The sequence below is a fragment of the Penaeus monodon genome, chromosome 37 (genome assembly GCF_015228065.2).
Source record: "Penaeus monodon isolate SGIC_2016 chromosome 37, NSTDA_Pmon_1, whole genome shotgun sequence".
In the NCBI taxonomy this organism is placed as follows: Eukaryota; Metazoa; Arthropoda; class Malacostraca; order Decapoda; family Penaeidae; genus Penaeus; species Penaeus monodon.
In genome coordinates this window covers 28,738,103-28,746,611 of record NC_051422.1, presented here as the reverse complement: position 1 = coordinate 28,746,611, position 8,509 = coordinate 28,738,103, and positions in this window count along the sequence as shown.

Here is an 8,509-nt window from a genome sequence, read left to right as displayed (position 1 = left end):
GGGGCCATGAACTCGATCAACAAGAGCGTTTTGGAGATGTCGGTACCTATGCGAAGGGCCAAGCTGCCCTGTCTTCATGGCCTTGATACTTCCAGTTTTGCTCTATGGAAGCGAAACCTGGACGTTGGAGTCTCGCCTTGATGCCTTTTGTAACAAGTCCCTTCGCCGGATCATGGGGTACAGTTGGCAGGACCATGTGTCCAACCGGCGGTTACACCGTGAGACTGGCATGGGACCTGTTACTTGCATAATCCGGGATCGCCAACTCAGGCTATATGGCCACCTAGCTCGCCTCCCTGTGGACGACTCTGCTCATCAGGTTGTCCCCTCTGCGAGACAACCCCGGGTGGAAGAGACCTGTGGGACGACCCAGGGGATCATGGCTTTGGGCAGCTCGACGAGACCTGTCGCGAGGATTAGAGATTGGGGCCGTGTGCCTGCCTGGAGACCCCGCCTCGAGGGATCCTCGTGGCTGGAAGCGAAGGGTGGATGCGGCCATGCGCCCCCGTCGGCGTTAGCCCCTTGATGATGATGATGATGATCCATTTTTCATCATTCCACAAGTGTACAAACAGTGCTCTTTTCCCAAAATCCCCTCCCCCCCTCTAGAGAGTACAAAGCAACAAGGTAAAACTGACCTCTGCCACAGGCTCTCCAGGGACTAAAGAAACGCATTTGCACACCCCCTTCAGTCACTTTCAGTATGTTTTCTTTCACAAGTTACATAGAATTTCTTATTTTTTTCATGTTTAGACAGCATGTGACACTTGTTTTCACCCACTTTGTATGCTTCTTATCATAAACGTTCTTGTGCAGGAGGCGCTTCAGAAAGACCACATGAAATATGAAGTATATATTCTGTGACAATGTTATCCTCCTTAGGACCATAGAAAATATTACTCGTTTGATTGATAGTTTATTGAATATGAAAACACACACACGGTCGCTTTTGTCCTGCATCTATTTTTTTCTATGTACCTCAACAATGTGATGACTAATGCTGTTCATATCTCTCAGTGTGCTTACCAACGACAAGGGAAAAAGGTAATGAAACAGCTGATGTCTCTTCAGAGCTATGGTGTATAAGGCTAGCACTGATCTTTTAGAAGTATTACCCCATTTTCTCCCCCAAACATTTTTTTTTTCTTGAATTATTTGATATGCCAAAATTCCAGCAGGTTCTCTGTCAAGTGATGACATGCAACTTCAATCACTCACTGATGATCCATGCTGCTTGAATTCTTGAATTTTACTTTTAACCGTTTTGTTTGTATTTTGCCATCTCTGAAAATCCAATTGAAATATTTGCAGCTATAGACAATGAATATCACTATATGTTATATAGAAATATTGTCATAGACACCAACATCAGTTACGCTGGTGATTAGAGCACTACCAGATACTTTGCAAATAGATGAAGAGCAACATTTCCTTGTTTACACTTTTGGATGATGATTAATTCAAAACATTCAATTTTTATTAACTTCTTTTTATTAATTTCAAAACACTCCTAATTCGAAAAAAATCAACACCTCCCATCTGCAATGTAAACAAAAATGCAGTTAATTTAACTGATTGACATAATTAGGTTTTTCATTGAGAAAGAAAATTATATTCAGATAAATTTGACACAGTTAAATATCCATAGAACTTATTGATCTTAACACTGTAACCTACCGTGTTGCCATATTTTTTCATAGTAAAAGTTGGAATCGGCAATGGTGGTGATAGTGGAGTTGTCTAATGGTTTATCTCTTTGGGAAGCGACTGAGTGGGTGGGAATGACCATTGTTATGGCTAGATGTTGTAATGGAAGTGGAGATCTATGAGGGAGCCGGAGAAGCTCCTCGATCAGTGATGGACTGTGTTAAATGTGTGTCAGCTGGTGCTGACTCGACTGAGTTTACTCCTTACCCACCATGGTCCCAAACCACAGCAGTGACCTCCAGGTAACAGTCACCACTTCTTACACCTTAGTGGGACGTTAACCGCCGACCCATCGGACACGTTACCACTATACTACCAAGTAGTATACTACTATACTACTTGGTCTCGATTCTGGATCTTAAGTATTCGAGAACTTTGTCAGTAACCAATCAGAGAGCCGTGGGGTGTCTGTGGTCAAGCAGTCAGTTCTTGGCAGTGAGATGCGAGAAGAGCCTGCTGGTGAGAGAGTGAGGACAAGGTTTAGAGCTGGTGTGACCAACATGGGAATTATGAGGAGCTGAGTTGTACTGTTTACAGGTCATGGATGCTGCAGTAGTATTAGAAATGGCACCAAAGGTTATAGCGACAACACTATGTACAGTGACAGCTGAACCTTGCATCCGAATAGGAATTGCCTTGAAGAGGTGCAGGAGCTTGAGCTCCTTCTCTCAGCTGGGCCAGTCTTTGGGTGGCTCCCTTTCCCTCCCACTGAGGTGGACCCCCCCCACTGACTGCTCACTGGGGAGAGATGACCAAATGATTCCTACCAAAGATGCTATCCTGTTTACCATGCATGTCACCTTTGTATACTTTGGAGACAAGAGTCCTGGAGGCTGACTGATGTGGCTAGCAACACGCCTCTTTGGTCCTTTATTCCAGCAAGGTGGGTGGCCTGATGCTGGGTTGGTCAGGTCAACTGGTTGGTCTCATTTGAGAGGCTAGAGTTAAAGGCTAGAGTCAAGCATTTACTGTTTCTTTGATCTTACAAAGGTCCCATGAGTGCCATTAATAAAAGTCAGTTGCTTGTATACCTGCTCACCCTGTAGCTGTTAGATAGTATCCAGCTTCGCCTTGTTGGACTCCATGGAGGATGGGGGTATGAGGGCGAAGGAGGCGTTATATACATATGGCAGCCCTGACTCAAACCTTAAAATAAGTTGCCCGGTCACCCTTCTCAACAGCCTCACAGACCATTTCTAAATCTTGGCCTTGGTCCAGGAGTTACAAAGATTCCTGGTGCTTTAATGACGAGATAAAGGAGGTCAACCACAGAGCAAACATGTGCAGAAAACATTTCCGAAGGCAGAAAACCTTTGAAAATTTAACCTTATTGAGGGAAGTTAGGGTTGCTATGGAAACTGCTAGGATTTCAGGAAGGAAAAGTGGCTAGAATGTGTGAGTTCTTTGGCCAACAAACCACCTTTACAGAGCTGTGGCAATGAGTCAGGCGAGCCATCAACCACTCAACTCCCAGGTGCACACATCACGACTCTCAATCAAAGACAAGCAGGCTGGTGCCCAATTTCACTGCGAGAAAGTAGCAACAGTCGGCCAGCTGGATTAAGAGCAAACTAAGAACACCAACAACTAGGCAGACTTGCTCTTATAAGAAGTAGGGCAGCTGAACCTGATAACTACTACCCATCATTTCAACCATAGGACTAGCAGGTGAGCTTGCATTCCTGCAACTCATTAAACAAGGCCTTATCTTTTTTTTTATTTTTGGAACACGTCCTCTACCCCTGACAGGGAGAAGGATGATATAGTCCCAATCCAAAGGAGCAGGGGAGGTATCGCCTCATCTCTTTCCTCACCTGTCTAGGCACAACTACTGAAAGGATGGTAATATACTGGCTTCAAAGGAAACTGGGACCCCCGCATGAACATCGCCATGGGTTCACAAGGGACATGAGAACAACTCATAGTACAGCCACTTTCTTAATCAGAACCAGCACTGTCACATCTGTGGCGGTATTCCTAGATCATGATAAGGCTTTTGAACTAGCACGTCCTCTTGTTATTCAGGAGACCTTGATCAAGAAGGGAATCAGAGAAAAACACTTGGCCTCGATAAGTGACTGTTTCGGGAAAAGAATGGCCAAAGTCAGATTCCAGGGTCACCAACCACAGCACATGCCACTAGAAAATGGAACACTACAGGGTGGGATCCTTATTACAATCCTTTTCAACATACACTTCCCAAAGGGGTGAAAGATCATCTCCTGTGCAGATGATCCTGCAATCAACTCCACTGCCTAACACAGTTTAAGAGGAGCCCAGCATTATCCGGATCTTTTGTCTGAGGAATATTATAAAACAGGATCTCTGCAGCATAATCAGAGGCCATGGTTCTGAGACTTACTGTACAAGGCACAAGTTTGAGTCTCCAGAGAATGGATAAAAGTAAAGGTAATTTTTCTGGTAAATTAGGGCAGTTATATACATACATACATACATATATATATATATATATATATATATATATATATATTATGATAATATATATATATATATATATATATATACGAATATATAGAAGATATATAATATATATATTACTAACACCACACATATAAACAAATAAGGAACACACAGACACACTGCACGCACGCACGCACGCATCTGCATGCCACACGAACGCACCAACATCACACACACACACACACACACACACACACCACACATATATATATATAATATGTTTGTATCTAACTCGTCGCTCTCTCCACACACACACACACACATTCTATATATATAGATATAGCTATATCTATAGAGATTATATATATATATATGCCTATATATATATACATATGAACATATTATATATAAGAACTGATGATTATGTAAAATATACATATAGAATATATATATATCTATAGATACTCTAGAGAGATATATTATAGGCTTCACTCGCTCTCTCTCTCTCTCTCTTTCGATCTCTCTCCTGCTCTCTGCTCTTCTCTCTCTCTATCTCGCTCTCTCTCTCCGCGCTCTCTCTCTCTCTCGCTCTCTCGCTCTCTCGATATAGATATAGTAGATAGAGAGTATACGAGATATAATATATAATCACAATATAGATATATATATCTATATATAATATATTATATATATATACATACATATATCTATATATATTATAGGTATATATATTATAGGATATATTATATATATATATATATATATATATATATAAAATGATAAGTTATAGATAGATATTATATATATATATATATATATATATATATATATATATACATAGATATATATATATATGTAAGCATGTAAATATGGAGTGTATATATGATATATATATATAAGTATTAGGTATATTAATATATATAATGAGGATATGATATAATAGAGATATATACGATGTATATAGTGTAGATAAAGAAAGAAAGAAAGATGAAGATAGAGTAGATATGATATACTAGTAGATAGACTAGTATTATATATATATGTTATGTAGTGTATAGATAGATATAGTATAGTATATATATATATGAGAATATAGATAGTGATATATATATATTATATTATATATATTTATTATATATATATATATATATATATACATATATAGTTATATTATATTATATATCATCTATATATTAATATATATATATATATATATTATATTATATAGTATATGTGTGTGTGGTGTTTGTGTGTGGGTGTGTTGTGTGTGTGTGATGTGTGTGTGTATGTGTGTGGTGTGCGTGTGTGTGTTGGGTGTGTGGGTCAGATGTGTCTGTGGTTTGTTGTAGATATACATCTTCTATATATGCATTTATATTTAGTGTACAGTATATAGTATATATATATATGTATATATATATATAATATATTATAATATATTAATATAGGAGATATGATTATATAGTTATACATATGTTATGTGTATATAATATATTATATATATTATATATATTTACTAATATAATATTATAATATCACTATTTATGTGTGTATATATACGTGTATAATAATATATATCATATATTCTATATATTATATATAGTAGATTGTAGATAGATATAGATATAATATATATATAGTAAATTATAGATTATATAGTTGAGAGATTAGGATATATAGATAATGAGCTAGTTATATATATATATATGTAGGATATATATATACTATATGAGGAGGATAGAATATAGATATATATATATAGAAATCTAGAGGATCTATATGGATATATATGTAATAAATGATAGATAGGGATATATAATAGATATATATTATATATAATAGTATAGAGATATAGATATATATAGATATACTCACACATATATAGGGATATATATTATATGAGAACGCTATTATATATATATTATATAATATATATATAGAATTGAGAGATATTATCTGATCTATATAAAATAAATAAGATGAGGGGGACGTGAGAGAATAGTATATACTAGAGATATAGAGCTGAGAGATAGATATATAGATAGTTTAGAATAGATATATATAGATATACTAGAAAGATAAGTGATATAAGATTACATTAGAGAGAGATATAGTAAGTTATATATATGAGATAGAGAGATATACATAGATAGATATAGATATATAGATATATATATAGATATATATATATATGTAGATAGATGAGTATATATATATAATTACTCCACACACCATATGTTATATATATAATATACATATATATATTATATATATATATATATATAGATATGATTAATATACTATATATATATTATATATATATATATACACACACAAATATATGTATACACTATGCATATGTATAGAACACGCACACACACACAAAAAAGAAACACACACACATACACGCACACACACCACACCACACACACACGACACACACACACACATACACAGAATCACACAAAACCACACACACAGATATATATATATATACAGCTATATATATAATAAAATATTAATATATAGTATATATATATATATATAAATGGAGATAGATAGATGTAGATATCGAATATATAAATATCTAGTATATAGTAAAGAATATATAATATATAGTACTATCGTATATATATGTAGATATATTACTATATATTATATATATATATATATAGTATATATAAATATATATATATATGATATGGATATATATATATTCGATAATAATATATATATATATTATATATATATAGTTATATTTGGGTGTGTGTATGTTTATAAATCTACATCTAATCTATATCTATAAACTATAGTCCTACACACAACAAACACACACACACACCACACACACACAACACACACACACACACACACACACACACACACCACACACAGCACCACACACACACACGCCACACACATAGACACACATCACACACACACACACACACACACACACACCACACACACACACCACACACACATATATATATATATATATATATATCTAGATATAGAGAAAACTATATATATATATATAGATAGAGATATAGATTACAGAATCTATAATATTGCTATATTCTATATCGATCTGTCTATCTATATATCATCTTCTATATATAATAGGTTTTTTTTTTTTGTTTTTTTTTTTTTTTTTTTTTTTTTTTTTTTTTCTATATATATAGTAGATAGTAATTATGTAATTATAGATATATATATATATATATATATATATATAGCTCTATATACTATATTATATATATATATTATATATGATGTATGTATTCTATAATACAGATATACTATATTAATATATATCCATACAAATCTCATGTATACACATATACATATGTATAGGATGTACACACACACAGACACACACAGAGAAAAAAAAAAAAAAAAAAAAGATATATATATCATATATAAATATATATATATTATATATATATCATATTATATATACATTATATTATTATACTATATATATTATATTATCTATATATATTCATTTATTATTTGTCTTGTGTGTGGTTTATTAACCTATATCATAAGCGATATCTATAGTATATGCATATAGGTATATAGGTATCTATAATGTACTATATAGACATTAATATTATATAGAAATGTGATTAGATAGAGATAAAAGATAGATAAGAGGTATAGAGGTATGAAACAGAAATACCCACACACAGACCCACGGACACACAACACACACACACACACACATACCACACTCCACACACACACACACACACACACACATACACACGCAACGCATACCATATATATGTATTGGATCTGGTGGAGAAACGCGCGCGCTCGCCGCGCGCCAGAGATAGAGAGAGAAGAGAGAAGAGAGAGAGATGAGTGAGAAGAGGAGGAGAGAGAATAGATATATATTATGAGACAGATAGAGAGACGATAGAGAGAAGATAGAGAGTGATAGTATAATAGTATAGAGATAGATGAGAGAGATATATGTGACTGTAGATAGATACTACATATTTTGTTTAAAGAACATAGATATAAGACATAGTAGGATTACAGGATAGCGAGACGAGATAGAGAGATATAAATTAGTATATCTATATAGATAGACTAGATAGTTACGATATAGAGTAGATATATAGATAGATAATACACACACACACACACACACACACAGCCACACCACACACACACCCACACACACACACACACACACACACACACACATTAGTATAAGAAGAGATATAGATCAAGAGTAGACATGTATATATTATTATGATATATAGATATATATATAGAGATATCTATATATCTATGTATATATAGATTTAGATAGATATATATAGTATGATATATATAGATATATGATATATATATCTTATATATATAT